Below are 18,845 nucleotides of genomic sequence, written 5' to 3'. Positions count from 1 at the left end.
CGGTGCACACAATATCCGTCACTATACACTCTGTGTGTGTGTGTGTTTGTGTGTGTGTGTGTGTGTGTGTGTGTGTGTGTGTGTGTGTGTGTGTGTGTGTGTGTGTGTGTGTGTGTGTGTGTTTCTAGGGCTTCAATCCTGCCCCACACTGAAGCACATGTTTTGTTTGTTCGTTTGTTTGTTGTTTAATGCAACGCTCAGCAATATTTTTCAGCTATATGACAGCGGTCTGTAAATAATCGAGTCTGGACCAGACAATCCAGTGATTGACATCATGAGCATTGATCCACTGAATTGAGATATGATGACTTGCATCAACCAAGTCAGCAAGCCTGACCATCCGATCCTGTTAGTCGCATCTTACAAGTATAGTTGCCTCTCACGGCAGGCATGGGTTGTAAAAAATAAATTTAAGACACCAAGTAATGAAATTATTTAAGATCGTTACCAGGAATATGAGTGTGTAAAATTGTATTTCTCAAACTTAATCAGCTTTTGAGAAAATTTGTCCCCATTAATAAGCGGACGGACGGATGGATGAATTCCATTCTTATCACCCCCGCCCCACTTCGTGGTGGGGCATAATAATATATTTGCCAATTGGAATGAAAGTATGTGGCAACCATCAGTCCTGTCATTCAAGGTAATACATGCCAGTGAAGCAAACATACAATCTCTACAAGATTTTATTTGATGAGCATATATTCAAATAGAGTTACCTCCCTTTTACCAGGTACACTCAAAAATGCCAGCGCCTGATATAACAAGCCCACTGCGGTCCCCTAAGCTTTCTACACTAAATGAGATGGTTTTGAACCCAGTCTGTTGAACACTTAAAATCTACAAGAAACGAGTAGCTTAAACATTATGAAGTCTTTGATAGGCATTTAGAAGTTGGAAAAACATGAAGACATGAAATTTTTATGGATAACAACTTCTTTTTTGTTCGTAATGATGATTCAGCGGTACTTTTTGCTACTTCATCAGATGAAGTAGCCCTGAAATGTCGTTACAAAAAAGTAGATGTTGTCAATAACCATTAGTGCAGCCATAATGGCAGGGGGAAACACATTGCACTCTGAGGGGTATCGAACCCTGACTGACTGGTCAAACCTCTAACCACTGTACTAACCTCCTGCCCTGTAACTTTCCTGCTTTATAGACATCACAGCTTCATGAAACACAATTACTCCTTTAACGACTCAAACTTTTTAACTTAGGAATCAAATAGTGATAGCCTTAAAATCAAATCACTCAAAGTTGAGATACTTCTACATCCGCCTGTAGAACAAAGAGAAGCAAGGCCGGCAATACTGTATATGTCCGTAGATAAGCCAAATTTTGAGGACCAGAAAAAGATTCTGTAGAAAGGAGTCGGCTTATGTATGAGATACACTTTCATGATTGTATTTTTCAGATCGTGATCTGTAAGAAACATCATCTGAATGAAAGTCCGATAGATTACAACTTCCCGAAAGTTTGGAAGTTGCCACGACTACAGCCATTATTGTTATAAATGATCAATAAAGTTATTATACACCAATGTTGTTATTATTAAATAATTTTAGGCATGTTACTATTTCCGATCACAAGTTTTCAAATGTTCAAGGTTTATCGTTCTTCATAAACTCCACGATCTTTACATATAACAATATACTCCACAGATATAATATATAATTCACATGTACATCTCTACACATTTTGGACTGTGGCATCACCTGTCTTGAAGACTCGCTGGGGACTGACCAATCAGACACTGACTCCCAGCTTCTGCATCAGTGATGAGTTCAGCTTCAATCGTGATCCAGGGTGTCTTTTAAAGGGGCAGTGATGATTCGATTTTCTCTAAATAATAATTGACTTTTTACTTATTGACTTGGAGTAGAGCTGGTGAGTGAAGTGATACTGAAGTAGAATAACTGTGCGCTATTCTTTCACTTCAGGTGACAAAACATCCTAAGTCCATACCAAAAGTGTCCTGGGAGCTCAGAAAATCGACATGGGTAGTGCTTATAAAAAACATACAAAAAAAGATAATTTGTTTGTTAAGCGGAGGAAAACAAACTTGGTTCTGACTCTGATGAAAGCCACATACAGTAAACTACGGTCATAACGAACTCAAAGGGACCACTAATTCTAGTTCGCAATAACCATAGTTCATTATAAGCATGTATACATCATATATACAGCAAATGGTTGGGACCAAAAAACCCAGTCTGTTATATCCGTCAGTTTGTTATAAACTTGTTTGTTATGAACATAGTTTTCTGTAGAAACAAAACAAATATATAACCCTTCCATACTGCTGTGTTTTTATACAAATAAAATATGGACCAGTATGTAACCTTTCGAGTTTAGTGAGAGGTGCTTATAGAGATTACATACAGCTAGGTGTAGTAGTTAGTCAGAGGGTGCCAATAGTAGCCGAGCAATTAATAAGAATATAGTTTATCAGGTACTGTGTTATCAAAAAAAGATTCAACACGAGATGGAAGAAATAACAAATCATGTTTCATGATATACTTGTGAGCAAGTTTTGTTTTATGGCACTTTTAACACTGTTCCCACAATGCCTTTGCGGGGACATTAACAATGGTGTTGTACCATGTGGGAAAGCAAACCTAGGTCTTTGGCGTGATAAGCCAACGCTTTAACCACCTGGCTACCCCACATTCCACTTATGTTTTTTCAATATTCCTTTATTTCCACTGAGGGGGAAACCTATGATTGTGCGTTTGAATCCCGGCTCACTTCAATTATGTTTCTAGGTTTGTCATCACCATACCCTAACGTGATAAACATCTGAGACCTGCATCACTTGTTTCTGTCCTCCCACATTCAGCTGACATGCCATGATGTAACTTGAACGCTGATCAAAGCAGTCGTAAACCCAAATCAATCACTCACTCACTCACTCCATTTCCACTGACATATGTAAAAAAAGAAACAAAATACACCTCAGACAAACAATGCTGAAATTTCTAGCTTCAGAAAGGGAAATACTTGAAACTTCAGGAAAGATGCCAATATCATACTACCCTATCCCTTTAAAAAGTTAATCGGAGAGCAGACAAAAGGATTTTTTCCAGCTCTGCCAATATAGGTTTTACAACCAATAAAAGGAAATGAAAAGAAACATGACCTTGTGCCCTTTGAAACTGACCTCTGACCCCATCCTGTCTAGCCATCGCAATACATCCACACAGCCATCAATACTGATCAGCCAATCAGACAGATGTAAAATATTCATGGCAGTCACATCCGCTAACAATTGCCACAAATGACAATATTTCAAAATTGATAATAACACTCTTTCATAATTTCTTCCTATCACAGGGGAACCAATCCCTATCATTACCAATAATGGCTTCCACTGGCCCCTCATGACTGTTAAATCGTCACAGACAAACAGCTTGGGTACCTGTGACTTCACAGCGCCATCAACTCATGAAACTAGGAATAATCCAAAATGGGAATTGATGGGGAAAACATTTCTAAGGCTGATACAAATTGATTTCCTGTTTGTCAGTTGGCCTCAGACAAAGCACCCTTCTAAGTTTTACCTTCTCTACCTCACAGACCCTGAACCATATTGCTTTCCCTTCCAGCCAGCCCTTTCTCTAATGTTGTAGCCCTAAGTGAAGCAAGTCTAGATTTTCCACAGGTTCTGAGTCTCCCATCTCACAGTCCCTCAACCATGTTATCTTCCCTTTCAGCCAGCCCTTACTGTAATGCTATAGCTCTAAGTGAAGCAAGTCTAGATTTTCCACAGGTTCTGAGTCTCCCATCTCACAGTCCCTCAACCATGTTATTTTCCCTTCCAGCCAGCCCTTACTGTAATGCTATAGCTCTAAGTGAAGCAAGTCTAGATTTTCCTCAGGTTCTGAGTCTCCCATCTCACAGTCCCTGAACCATGTTATCTTCCCTTTCAGCCAGCCCTTACTGTAATGCTATAGCCCTAAGTGAAGCAAGTCTAGATTTTCCTCAGGTTCTGAGTCTCCCATCTCACAGTCCCTCAACCATGTTATTTTCCCTTCCAGCCAGCCCTTACTGTAATGCTATAGCCCTAAGTGAAGCAAGTCTAGATTTTCCTCAGGTTCTGAGTCTCCCATCTCACAGTCCCTGAACCATGTTATCTTCCCTTTCAGCCAGCCCTTACTGTAATGCTATAGCTCTAAGTGAAGCAAGTCTAGATTTTCCTCAGGTTCTGAGTCTCCCATCTCACAGTCCCTCAACCATGTTATTTTCCCTTCCAGCCAGCCCTTACTGTAATGCTATAGCCCTAAGTGAAGCAAGTCTAGATTTTCCTCAGGTTCTGAGTCTCCCATCTCACAGTCCCTGAACCATGTTATCTTCCCTTTCAGCCAGCCCTTACTGTAATGCTATAGCTCTAAGTGAAGCAAGTCTAGATTTTCCTCAGGTTCTGAGTCTCCCATCTCACAGTCCCTCAACCATGTTATTTTCCCTTCCAGCCAGCCCTTACTGTAATGCTATAGCCCTAAGTGAAGCAAGTCTAGATTTTCCTCAGGTTCTGAGTCTCCCATCTCACAGTCCCTCAACCATGTTATCTTCCCTTCCAGCCAGCCCTTACTGTAATGCTATAGCCCTAAGTGAAGCAAGTCTAGATTTTCCACAGGTTCTGAGTCTGCCATCTCATGCCCTGAACCATGTTATTTTCCCTTCAAGCCAGCCAAATGTTTTGGAGTAACTTGTGATTGCTGAAATGAAGACATTGTAGAACATGGACATTGTTGTTCATCCCCAATCTATACATGGTATCATGAATATAGGTCTGTAATTGTATTGGCTCCAGCTTCCCATGATTTGACCCCCAAACATACCCTGATAAGTCGTATCATTACATCACAAGTCATATGATGTCATGATTAATAAACCAGCAACATGGATACAAGATGCATAAACGTAGATATGACAAATGATTCTGTCTTCATTTATCCAGAACAAGCACGATGCAGGACGTTTGCTTTCTGTTGACTGATGGCTAGGTGAGATGGGAATAAGAAAAAGTCAGCTGTGTCAAACCCTGGATAAGTAGAACTATTTCCCTGATCCCCAGAGTCCGAGAAAATGGGTTCGACTGTATGTTTACTGTCTACACAGTACCAAGCCTTCCCTACTGTCAGTGATAGGATTCTTCTTTTCATCAGACATTTGCAGTGATCAGACAAAACACTAAGCATTCCCTCAATTTTCACTTAGAAAAATTACATTTTTTTTCATTGTCATGTCCTGGTTTTGACTTTTCCTAATCAATCAAAATGTCAGTCAAATGAAAATAAATGTAATGAATATTAATTATTGTTGATAGCTTTGCCTCCAGTCTGTTGATCCATGAACAAAAAATATAAAAAGATGTGGATTTATCCCATCACGAAATCCCTTGAGCAGCCTTGGGTTCAGAGACCACACCAAGCCTTTTTACATAACTTATACAAAAACAATCTCATCTCTTAGTGGGTTTATTGATGTCAACATATGCGTCCTAGGAGGACTGGTTAGCATTATGTCCTAGCTATAGAGGCAGTGTGCTAGCTATACAGTGGGGTGATAGCCTAGTGGTTACAGTGTTTGACTGTCGTGTGAAGGCCCGGGGTCGACTCCCCACATGGGTACATTTCTCATATCCCCTGCCGTGATGTTGCTGGAATATTGCTACCAGCAGCCTAAAACCACACTCCCTCTTGTGACCTATAGTCTTTAAACCTTCCTCCTCCATCTCAAATAGAAAATGTTCACTTGAAATAAATGACCGAGTTCCGAAAACAATATAGCATCTCTTGTCATTCAGCTGTCACAACCTACTGGTTCAAGACCATTTTTCTACACTGGTATCCACATGCATCATTTTGTCAGAAGTAAATTGTTTTTCCATTGGCTATATCACCCAACCAAATTACCCAATCACAGTGTATCCCCAAACATTACATGGCTAAACTCCAAAGTCAAGGTAGTCTGTCTCAGAGTCCCTGAACTATATCATTTTCCCTTTCAGCCAGCACTTACTGTAATGCTATAGCTTAAATGAAGAAAGTCTAGATTTTCCACAGGTTCCAGTCCCATCTCACTGGGGCTCCTTTTCAATTTAAATGTAGCTGCCAAATGCTGGTCTACTGTCAAGGTTGTAGTTATTTTTAAGGGCAAGAGCTTGAATAAGTTGTACCAGCTGGGAGTAAAATAGTGCAGCGCTATAAGCATCCACTTGACGAATGGAATCTGGCGCATTATAAATGCACTTATTATTATTATTATTATTTATTATTATTAAAAGATTCACATCAAAGTTCAACCCGTGTGAAAACTTCAAATACAGTTTCTCTCTCTGCTACCAGATTTCCCCTTGCATTTGGTAAAGCCAAAAACAAAACATGAAATTAGCTAGTATAAATTATCTAGCTGGGACGACTGGTTAGTGCTGTTCAAAAATTATTTGACAAGCAGATCCTAGACTGGCAGTAGCCCACAGTGTATATAAGTATCCTGCAGGAACCTTCACATTACAGCATCTTAAACAACCTACAGAGTTTGTGGAGCTTGTCTTAAACAACCTACAGCATTTGTGGAGCTTGTCTTAAACAACCTACAGAGTTTGTGGAGCTTGTCTTAGACACCCTACAGAGTTTGTGGAGCTTGTCTTAAACAACCTACAGAGTTTGTGGAGCTTGTCTTTAACAACCTACAGAGTTTGTGGAGCTTGTCTTTAACAACCTACAGAGTTTGTGGAGCTTGTCTTAAACAACCTACAGAGTTTGTGGAGCTTGTCTTAAACAACCTACAGAGTTTGTGGAGCTTGTCTTTAACAACCTACAGAGTTTGTGGAGCTTGTCTTAAACAACCTACAGAGTTTGTGGAGCTTGTCTTAAACAACCTACAGAGATTGTGGAGCTTGTCTTAAGCAACCTACATAGTTTGTTGAGCTTGTCTTAAACAACCTACAGAGTTAGTGGAGCTTGTCTTAAACAACCTAGAGAGATTGTGTAGCTTGTCTTAAGCAACCTACATAGTTTGTGGAGCTTGTCTTAAACACCCTACAGAGTTTGTGGAGCTTGTCTTTAACAACCCTACAGAGTTTGTGGAGCTTGTCTTAAACAACCCTACAGAGTTTGTGGAGCTTGTCTTAAACAACCCTACAGAGTTAGTGGAGCTTGTCTTAAACAACCCTACAGAGTTAGTGGAGCTTGTCTTAAACAACCTACAGAGTTTGTGGAGCTTGTCTTAAACACCCTACAGAGTTTGTGGAGCTTGTCTTTAACAACCTACAGAGTTTGTGGAGCTTGTCTTAAGCAACCTACAGAGTTAGTGGAGCTTGTCTTAAACAACCTACAGAGTTTGTGGAGCTTGTCATAAACAACCTACAGAGTTTGTGGAGCTTGTCTTAAACAACCCTACAGAGTTAGTGGAGCTTGTCTTAAACAACCTACAGAGTTTGTGGAGCTTGTCTTAAACAACCCTACAGAGTTAGTGGAGCTTGTCTTAAACAACCTACAGAGATTGTGGAGCTTGTCTTTAACAACCCTACAGAGTTTGTGGAGCTTGTCTTAAGCAACCTACAGAGTTAGTGGAGCTTGTTTTAAACAACCTACAGAGTTAGTGGAGCTTGTCTTAAACAACCTACAGAGTTTGTGGAGCTTGTCTTAAACAACCTACAGAGTTAGTGGAGCTTGTCTTAAACAACCTACAGAGTTAGTTGAGCTTGTCTTAAACACCCTACAGAGTTAGTGGAGCTTGTCTTAAACAACCTACAGAGTTAGTGGAGCTTGTCTTAAACAACCTACAGAGTTAGTGGAGCTTGTCTTACACACCCTACAGAGTTAGTGGAGCTTGTCTTAAACAACCTACAGAGTTAGTGGAGCTTGTCTTAAACAACCTACAGAGTTAGTTGAGCTTGTCTTAAACACCCTACAGAGTTAGTGGAGCTTGTCTTAAGCAACCTACAGAGTTAGTGGAGCTTGTCTTTAACAACCCTACAGAGTTAGTGGAGCTTGTCTTAAACAACCTACAGAGTTTGTGGATCATGTCTAAGGCTGTACACTGGTCTGTATTCACAGAATCTAAGGTATGAGACAGTGCTATGTAGCTATAGGTTGTTAAAGACAAGCTTTCCTAACTCTGGCAGACATTTAATTCTTTGGTCTGAACCAAAGTAACACCTCAGTAGAAATCACTCTCCTGCTTTAATGACACAAAAACCCCAAATTATTGCCAATGAAATCAATGCTGCTGGAGCAGAATGACAGGCTGTAATCATACACACTCTAAACTTGTCCAATAACCTTTCATTTTGTAGGCGGATGGGTGACCGCATTTGGCAGCTTGACTTCTGAGAGTTTCTAGGGCTTCCTTCCTGCCCCACACTGAAGCACATGTTTTGTTTGTTCGTTTGTTTGTTGTTTTTAATGCCGCACTCAGAAATATTCCAGCTATATGAAGGCTGGTTAGGCTCATCATCAGCTCAGGGCCCTTGCCCCCTCTACACGCAGCCCATGCAGCAAATGGGGCTTCTCCCAGGAAGTGCTGCCAAGTCGAACCCACCAAGAACTTTTCAGAGAATGTGAAGACTTCCCAACACTGCAGCCTTCTGCATTACCCAGATGGTCAGAAGGGCTGTATTCCTGGTAGCAAACCCAGGTACTCTCCCAATGTCAGTCAACAGATTGGGAGGTACCAAACCTAAGGCACCAAGAACAATGGGGAGTCGGACAACTTGGTACTTGGGATGAAACATGACATTTCGAAAGCGAGGTCTGCATATTTGCCATGTTTAGCCTGAATCTTGCCAATCACATTAGTGTCAAAAGTGACAGAAAATTCAATAATATAAATGATTTCATTGGATTTATCAAAAAGGACAAGATCAGGTTTGTTGGCCTGGATGCGTCTGAGGCTGTATACGGGCCTATTCCAAAGAATTTTGTATTTATCATTTTCCTCTACATATTCTGGGTCGCACCATGGATGGACCTCTGTGTCAAAACCACGGCTTAAGGTACTGTGTTTGTGCCAAAGCTGGGCATCCACTGACAATGTGTTGGACAGTCTCGTTATATTCAGTGCATAATCTACATTTCATATTTACATTTTGATGCAAAATCACACATAGATGCTTTTAAGTGGGAAGTGACTGGTCCTGAGCAGCAAACAGAAAACCTTCTGTTTCACTTTTCAGGCCAGCCGACTTCATCTAAGCGAACGATTCTGCAGGGTTGCTGATCTTCTCACCACACTGCACATAAACTCAATGCAGTATGTGGTCGCTCAGAAAGCTTCTCCTTTAAAAACAGGGTCTGGGCCAAGTTGATTTGGCACTTCGCTTGGTTGACACTCATTTCTGTACCGTCCAGCAGTACAGAACCATCAACAAAATCAACACCGACATGGGGACATAATCCCACATCCTTATTATTATTATCATTATTATTATTAACACACCCTCTTGTGACAGCCTGACACCCTGAACTGGGTTAAAGACTATACTACCAAGAAGTCTCAGCAACAACCGTTTCACGATCCAAGGCTGAAACTGATTCGGAGGTCAACCCGTGTGATGGTATCGCTTACAGTTGACTTTATCATACACACTGCCAGACAAGGGGCCAAATTATCACAGAAATCTATGCACTAATTAGGATGCCAACACACTGCGGTGAGTACTGGCTGTGGTTTAATCAGCAGAGCTCCTCTACTTGTGTACACATTACTGCCTGATTTACACCGCACTCCATATTGCTTCTCAACAAGAAATTATCGTAATTGCATATGCCGGAAGGAACGTCACATTGATAATAGCGTCTGGGCGATATCCCACTTGGGGCCGGTCATTGCTAGACGGGGGTCACTAATGGTACTGACGGTACTGGCCCACTAATTTAAGGTTTATTTGAAAAATGGCTCTTGTACAATTATCTATGTATGTTAAAACATACTATTCTCAGATTAAGAACCATTGTAGGGACAGCGGATGTCAAGGCACCAATCTCAAAGATACGAAGAATAGTTTCCAAAAGTTGTACACTTGTGGGATTAGGACCCAGGTCTTGATGAACAACCAGGCTACCCAACCTTAATTACCAACACAACACAAGAGTTGTAATATTTTGCCAAACTATATGCCCCAAATTTGTCAGCTATTTCTGTGAGGTGAAACCAAACTATTTTGTGAACAGCGTCTTAAATGGGAAATGGCAAGTACAAATTCCATTGTCTCAGTCTAATGAGGTTGGACTAAGACCTCACCTACTGCTACAATAAATCAGTCTAGGCTAATGTATAGTTGATCAAATCCTCTATTGCACAATACATTTCTCTCCTCTAAAATTAAAACAAATCATTTTCCTGATGCTGATTTCATAGAGCTGGCTGGAGCTGCTGTTGGAGATATATCTAGATTGATTTTTCATAAAATACATATATTCCAGTCATGGAGCAGGTCAATAAATCAATCCTAATTTGGATTATATATCAGAGTTTGAATCACACAATGCAGTGATTGACATCATGAGCATAAATCAATACAATAAGATATGATGACATGTATCATGTAGACTAACATCTAGTCTCTGAAATGAACATATTGTACAGAATTTTTTTTGTTCAGTTATCTTAATAAAAATATAATAAAAGGGAGCCCAGTGACTCTCTTCATTTTCAGATACTGCAGTAATCTAGACTTGCCAAACATTATAGACTTGCATGGGCTGTATTTGATATATATTTGTATCAGGGTCTGTAAGACAGACTATGTATCATGCATAAAGCACAGGTTGCTGGGGACCTACATTCTAACCAGAATCACCACATGGTTGACAATTATAAAATGCCAGGGTCTTTTCTGTCCGTTAAACCCCTGGGGAGGTCATTAAAAGTTAGACGTTATTGACACAAGGGTAGAGTAATGATACATTGATGAGAACTTATTTATCAAGCAAGAAGAGTCATCATGAAATCTACCTCTTACAAACCATATGACACTCTCATAGTTTCTCATAGTGTTTGTCAAACTGATGTCAGAGCGTGTCAAGGCAATGAAATGTTGTTAGAGTTACCTGCCCTTTTCTATACTGAATCTGACATAGGAGTCTTGTTTTTGGTATGTAGATCTGTCTTTCTTGTTTGAGTGAGTGAGTGTGAATTTATGCAATATTCCAGCAATATCACGGCCGAGGACCCCAGAAATAGGATTCACACACTGTACCCATGTGGGGAATCAAACCCGGGTCTTCAGTGTGACAAGCAAATGCTTTGACCACAAGGCTACTCCACCGCCCCTCCTGTTTGTGTGAAGCTGCAATTATTCTAATTACATGACACAGAATTCAGAAAACGTATCATATTATACTCTGACTAATCAAAATCATCACAACAGAACCTGTTGTGGAAGGAATCTAGTTATCTCCCACACCCTAGAAAATAAATTAAAAAAAGGAACCCAACTGCAGTCTAGAATGATTTCGCAAGTCGATTGCCCAAGTTCTAAAATTATGCACTGTTCTGGGCTCTATTGGATTTTTTATTTTATTTTGTAGATATATATCCTTAAATAAGATACAGTATTCGAAGTAATAAGCCCCCAGGGCGCTCTCAAAATTAGAAATAGGGGGCTCTTATTAGAATATTATTTTGGTGGAAAAAAACAGAATTGAAAGATAAATTTCGTGGTTTATGCTGACGGTCTGAACTTTTTATATATGACAGATATATTTCTCCAGAATTTAATTGCCCATAATTAAGGGTGCATATAACACACGAGTGCGTATTATACACGAATAAATATGTCTTGTGTACATTGATCAATCGGAAGGGATGCTAATTGGGATTGTTCACTTGCCAATATATTAGCAAATATCGCCGTGGGCGCTTATTACGTCGAATAAGATATCTTTACTTCTGGGACTAAATGTTAGTCAAGAGGTGGTCTTGAGTTTTGATTCTTCTCTGGAACCTTCGGGGGTATGGACTACAATGATAATTAATAACCTTCAATAAGGATCAATATTGTAACCCTTCACAGGGTCAGCCCACTGTAGGAAATATCAAAGCTGAAAACAACTGACTGACGATATATATAAATTTATTATTTTTGTTTGTGCAGAAATGACATCCCCTGCCATACATCCATTCACTACCTTCCTGGCTGTTCCTTTCATCAATTGTTACGCTATATTCTTCCACTAAATATTTCTCTAATTCTCTTTTGCCAACTTCCTTGTTCTTTGTCGCGTTGGTTGATTCATCCATGCATAAGTACTTCCCTTTACCAATTTTATATACGCCCACGTGTGCCTACACGCTTTCATTTTTAAACTTGTTGGCTTCCGTTGTCCATCACAGCTACATGATGTACCCTATATAAAGACACCTTTAGACGAGCCCCAAATGAGCTGCAAATGTCTTTCTCCTTTCAATCTCCCTTAAATACTGTAATGTATCTATTGATGACGGATTCTTCATCACAGCGTAGTGAGGGAAACATGCTGGACCAAAGAAAACAAGGCAAAAAGTGAGCAGGGCTCACTAATACCCCTGACCTCGACTCAAACATATTTCTTCGTTCATAATATGAAAAACAACAACATATTGTTTCAGAAAATACACACATCAAAATCAAAACTCCTCCTCTCCTATTGGTACAGCAACTGTTCCCCCAATTGGACAAGAATCCATGAAGCAGTTTTCAAGTTATTGGTCGCACAATTTTTTAAAGTTTTCTTTTCTAATTTCAAAGCATAAAAAAAATCATTTTGTTTCAGAAAATAAACACATCAAAATCAAACTTCTATTCTTCTAGGAGAGAATTCCTTGGTATAACTATATACTCCCGCCCTTCTAGGTCCAGGTCTGATAACATCACTTCACCACCAATCAAGAGAACAATCCAAAGACATTTGTCAAGCAAAATAACAGTACACTCATTTCAAACTAACTACAATATACTACACACCTAGCTACTAACTCACACCTATCAATATACTACACACCTAACTACTAACTTTCACTGATTAATATCCTTTACACCTAACTACTAACTTTCACTGATTAATATCCTATACACCTAACTACTAACTTGCACTGATTAATATACTACACACCAGTTACTAACTCTCACTGATAAATATACTACACACCTAGCTACTAACTCACAATATACTACACACCTAGCTACTAACTCTCACTGATTAATATACTACACACCTAGCTACTAACTCACACCTAGCAATATACTACACATCTAACTACTAACTTTCACTGATTAATATCCTATACACCTAACTACTAACTTGCACTGATTAATATACTACACACCTAGCTACTAACTCTCACTGATCAACATACTACACACCTAGCTACTAACTCTCACTTATCAATATATCATACACCTAGCTACCAACTCTCACTGATCAATATACTACACACCTAGCTACTAACTCTCACTGATCAATATACTTCACACCTAGTTACCAACTCTCACTGATCAATATACTAAACACCTAGCTACTAACTCTCACTGATCAACATACTACACACCTAGCTACTAACTCTCACTTATCAATATATCATACACCTAGCTACCAACTCTCACTGATCAATATACTACACACCTAGCTACTAACTCTCACTGATCAATATACTTCACACCTAGCTACCAACTCTCACTGATCAATATATCATACACCTAGCTACCAACTCTCACTGATCAATATACTTCACACCTAGTTACCAACTCTCACTGATCAATATACTAAACACCTAGCTACTAACTCTCACTGATCAACATACTACACACCTAGCTACTAACTCTCACTTATCAATATATCATACACCTAGCTACCAACTCTCACTGATCAATATACTACACACCTAGCTACTAACTCTCACTGATCAATATACTTCACACCTAGCTACCAACTCTCACTGATCAATATACTACACACCTAGCTACTAACTCTCACTGATCAATATACTACACACTTAGTTACTAATACTAACTAATCAACAGTCATCAAATCTGTCTTACAAATGATTCTCCTTGAAGTCTCTCAAAATACTTGAATATATTTATTCAAGGCTCTGTCCATGTTTACAAATGATAATGTGTGATTGAAAACCAGCAAGATTAAAAAAATGTCCACAAGTTTTGCTGTACCTCCAAATAGTGAACGATCCAATGACTTCAGCACAAGTCAAGACGTTAACATTACTCAATTCCAGATAACAATATACTACCCACCTAGTTACCAACATTCACTGATCAATAGTCATCAAGCACACCAGGAGCTCGGAGACAAACCAGAGTACTGTCGGGGCCGCTCCCCCAGCATGAGGGGGCATACGTATGAGGTATAAATCTAATATCACATGAGTACCAAAAGGTCAACCATAGTGCCATGCAAGCAAAGCCAAGAAACAGCAGGATACAACCAGTTCAACTTTCACAATGGTTTAAATGTCATTACCTACAAGAGTGTTGGCCTTTTATTGCTGCTTTGTGCAAAACATAATTTAATAGAAACAGCTTCATATTTGTGTTATGTGATACCTAAGGTAATGATCTCTGGTTCAAGGCCCTTGCTCTGGAATAAGAAATCTGAGATTAAAGGGCACTGTTCATGGTAATGTGTGTTGGTGATTTGGAGGTAGTGGTGATTGGTGATTTGGAGGTAGTGGTGATTGGTGATTGTTGTAGGTTTGGAGGTAGTGTAGATGTATGTGTGTGGTGGTAGTGGGTGTGTGTGTGATGTAGGTGTTGGTGTTGAGGGTTGGTGTACATGTGGGTGTAGGCAATGGTTTGGGCTGGTTTGAGTTTAGCAATGGTGTGAGTTTGGGCATAGTGTAGGTTTGGGGGTGGTGAGAGTTTAGAGTTGCAGTGGGTTTGGGGGTGGTGTAGTTTTGGACATAGTGTGAGTTTGCAGGTGGTGTGATTTGGGGATGGGGTGTGTGTGTGAGTTTAGGGATGGAGTGGGTTTGGGGGTAGTAAGAGTTTGAGCATAGTGTGGGTTTGGGGGTGGTGTAGGTTTGGGTGTATTTGTGAGTAAGGCAGGGGTTCTAATTGGGGAGATTAATTTGTGTAAGGCAGTGTGGGAGATATCACATGCCAGTTATAAATACAAAGTCAATACTGCAGTTGTAATATTCTCTTACTGCCTACAGGTAAAACCAATACATTTTCTTTCCATTCTGCCCACAGAGGAGATTCTGGACCCTTTCACCTTGAAGATTTCATGTACAAAAACATCCCTTGCAATTTCTTTTCCGTCTTTCTACAACATCCCGAGTACTTGTAAGATGATCCATGGGTGAACGAAGTCTTGCTATTATAAAACATAAAAAACCCATCCTGTCATCCGGATGTATTAACATGTATATGTCATGAAAGTAACAGAAAACATTCATCATTATGTTCTTTGGGAAATTAAACATGTTTTTTCAATCATAGGTGTCCTAGAAGAAATGATATGCCGATGGCCAGTTGAAAAACATTCACGTAATGTTCGAACATAAACCTACGCCATTTAATGCTATTTCCTTTACTTCCCTTCCGAATTCTGAAGCCATGTTTCTTGCTAACCAAATAGAAGCAGCCAAAGGTTTTGGACCTTTTTCCTCCTGTGACATTTATAAGTTGAGTTACAATTAAAAAATAAAACTTTTTTCAAAAGAAAGAATATAGAAAAAAAAACATTTGTATTTTTGGCTAATGGAATGCAATTTCTTTAATCAAAGAAACAGGAACAAGATACCTATAGATCGTTTTTAAGATCTTTAGATTTGAGGCCATGGCTCCGGAAAGGAGGGTTTTTATGACCAGTGAGATGACATCTGATGCATATCAATTTAATGTTTCTTTTTTCAAAAGGTCAAACAAAACAGATAACTGAAAACCTTTTTATCAATCATTACCACTTAATACACTCCATAGATTTACTAGTTTTAGTGAAAAAAGGATTTCATATTGATATGTGGAATAGATTCTGTTATTCAATTAAATTAGAATGAAAAAAGAGTTGATGTAACAAAGACCTATTTCTGAAAAGATCTCTGCCCCCAAAATGTGGGATCGCTTTGGAGACTGTTTACCATATTTGACAGATTACAATAAAGAACAACAGAAATTACAGTTGTTTTACAGGGTAATGTTAAACCTGAATTTGTTATATTGATGAACAACTTTTGAATTTGACTATGTGTATCAAAATATCAGATGACTTTCATTTGCCAAATTACTGATCTACAAAATGTCTCAAGAAAGAATTTAACTGTGCTGAATGAGGCATGATATATGAAGTACTAAACAATACAGTGCCCTCACTCTACCTCAAACTCTTCCATCTTGAATGGCGGGCACAGGTGGCCTAGGTACCGCAATTTACTGGAGGAGTTGTTAAAATCGGCGTTAAACCCAACTCACTCCATTTCGATGTCATACCTATCTCAAACCCAGTCTTCAGACTCAGCTCATTACATAGTGAGTGAGTAGGTTTTCAATGCCTCCTTGAACATTATTCCAGTTATATCGCAGCATGTGAACTTGATGTATGAAAAAAAAGCCCGAAGTGAGGCAGGTCTCAATGTTTGGTGATACCCAAGAGCAAGGGTATAGTGCTGACAAACCTAGATACATAATAGGGGTGAACCTGGATTCAAACCCAAAATCTTAGTTTTTCTGGCAGGCCGAAGGGACACAACTTTGCACAGCGAATTGTGGCGCTTAAGACGACTTGGCCAACCATGACCCCTCATAAGTAAGCATCATCCAATTTATACATGTATCTCAAACTTATAGCTTCACATTCCACCGATTTCTTGAACCTATAGTTGGGTCACTTGTCACTTAAATACCATAAAATTTGTATTTTTATCTCAAGCCTCAATTGAAATGTTATAAAGGAGTCAAGTGCATTCATTTCTCAACTCACTGATATGTTGGGCAAACAATAAACGCTGACACCACAATATCATTATGTCTTTTTCAACCACTGCCAAACATCTAAAATTTGTCTTTGATGACTTGGTGGTCAAGCAGTAATGATTGGTTTAACAACGATCACAGAATAATCAGCCTTTGTGAGATGCAATCATGATGTTTTCACAATCAGTACTTGCCGTGTGTGGGTTTAACAAAAAGGCAGCTTCGAGGAAACTCATGGAATAGGAATAGTTGAAACAGTCATTAACCCAGAGATCATTGGCTTTTATAGGTGAGTCGGAAAGTATTGTTTTACGACACTCTTAGCAATATTCCAGCAACAGCGGGGCGGGGGACACCAGAAATGGGAGTTGAACTCAGGTCTTCAGCTTGATGAACGAACACCTTAACCACTAGGATACCCCACCACCCCTAATGTGCTTTGATGAAGTATAAAGTGTTACATTGTCAAGTGTTCACGATCAGTGACTTTTTCCGTTTGTGAATTGCAGTTTTTACAAAATGTATAGTATCACGTGACATGCAAAATGGTGTCAGTCGTTTTTTATGCCATGAAAACATCATGGGAAAGAACCGTGAGAATATGGAATTGAAAACATTGGCAAAATGTTGGTATTTGTATCTGGAATCACATATCTCCAACCTGAACAGTTTGTCGCTTTATGTTTAGGATGGAGGGAGTCTGCTGTATGTGGAGCACAATGAACAGCCTGTGGGGAAAAGGAGTTGACTTGGAACACATGCACCTGGATATGTGCGCCATATCAATGTAGAATATATAAAGACTATCAACATGTATCTTATCTTGAATTAGGAGGTGAAATGGGGCTTTAAACGTCACTTTCAAGATTATTGCAATTGCATGTGTGAGAGTGTGTGTGTGCATGCGTGTGTATGCGCACGCTTTTACAAGTCTGGACTAAAGCCGGTGCCAGCCCATTCAGACACCAAAGTTAACCATGGATACCTAACTGAGACAAAGTATACCCCGAGCCGACCAGTCCTTGACTTGTCCCCTTAATGCTGAGCTCCAAGCAGGGTAACAACAAGTACCATCTTTTAATGTCTTTTGGTGTGACCCGGCCTGGGATCGAACCACTGACTTCAGCTCTCGGGGCAGACGTTTGTCCACTAGATCAAGGAGGCAGTCCCTATCTTGAATTAAGCATGTTAAGTGGATAGTTTCCTCACTTGGTTGCAAAATTTATGGAATATATTTCTCATGAAATCAATGATAGCTTTATGATATCAGGTCACCTTACAAATCTGTTTTTAAAATGCAAAGACTGGATTAGCCTTTGGTGGATTGTACAGTACGGGTGATTGTTTAAACACATTAAGCCTCATTTGGGCGGGAAAATAAGCCATCAGGAATCAATTACAGCTGAATTTTTGTCAATACACGTAAGTGATTATATCGTCAATATCAGACACTGACATTTCACCAACTAGAGCTGAATCAGCTGATAACTTTTATTACGTAACTCACACATGCTGAGAAGTACATCTGGCCTCTTAACCTAAATTACTGCTGAATCGGTAAGAAGGATGAGATCCCCTGGTACTGCGTCTTTCTTCAGACAGATCAGACTAAATTCCATACTGAAATAGAACCACAATGCTCTGTAGCTCACCTAAATGTTGAAGAATTTGTGTTCTCATGTACTTATTTATTTATCACTTGGTAATGTCTTAGAGATGGGGTGGTAAAAATATCATTGTTGAGGGGAAAGACCAGTTTGGGCATATATACTAACATTGATGCCATGCTTCACTACTGATAACATAAATTGATAAAAGGAAAAATTACTGTTCAACATAAACGTTTCTGTTCTTATCCATTCAAACTACATTTTGTTTCAACAGACCTGTGAGTACCTATGTTATTGACCCATGAAGATCCGGG

General features: G+C 39.4%; 1 protein-coding gene across 2 annotated transcripts in view; it reads right to left on the bottom strand.

Moving 5' to 3' along the window:
• The window catches only part of LOC124149181 (phosphatidylinositide phosphatase SAC2-like), a 401,391-nt gene that overhangs the window by 66,609 nt on the left and 315,937 nt on the right, over positions 1-18,845 (bottom strand). The window lies entirely within an intron of this gene.

The sequence above is a fragment of the Haliotis rufescens genome, unplaced genomic scaffold (genome assembly GCF_023055435.1).
Source record: "Haliotis rufescens isolate VD_foot unplaced genomic scaffold, xgHalRufe1.0.p SCAF_39, whole genome shotgun sequence".
NCBI classification, from domain to species: Eukaryota; Metazoa; Mollusca; class Gastropoda; order Lepetellida; family Haliotidae; genus Haliotis; species Haliotis rufescens.
The sequence above is the reverse complement of the archived record's forward strand: the minus strand, read 5'-3'. Positions and strand labels throughout refer to the sequence as shown.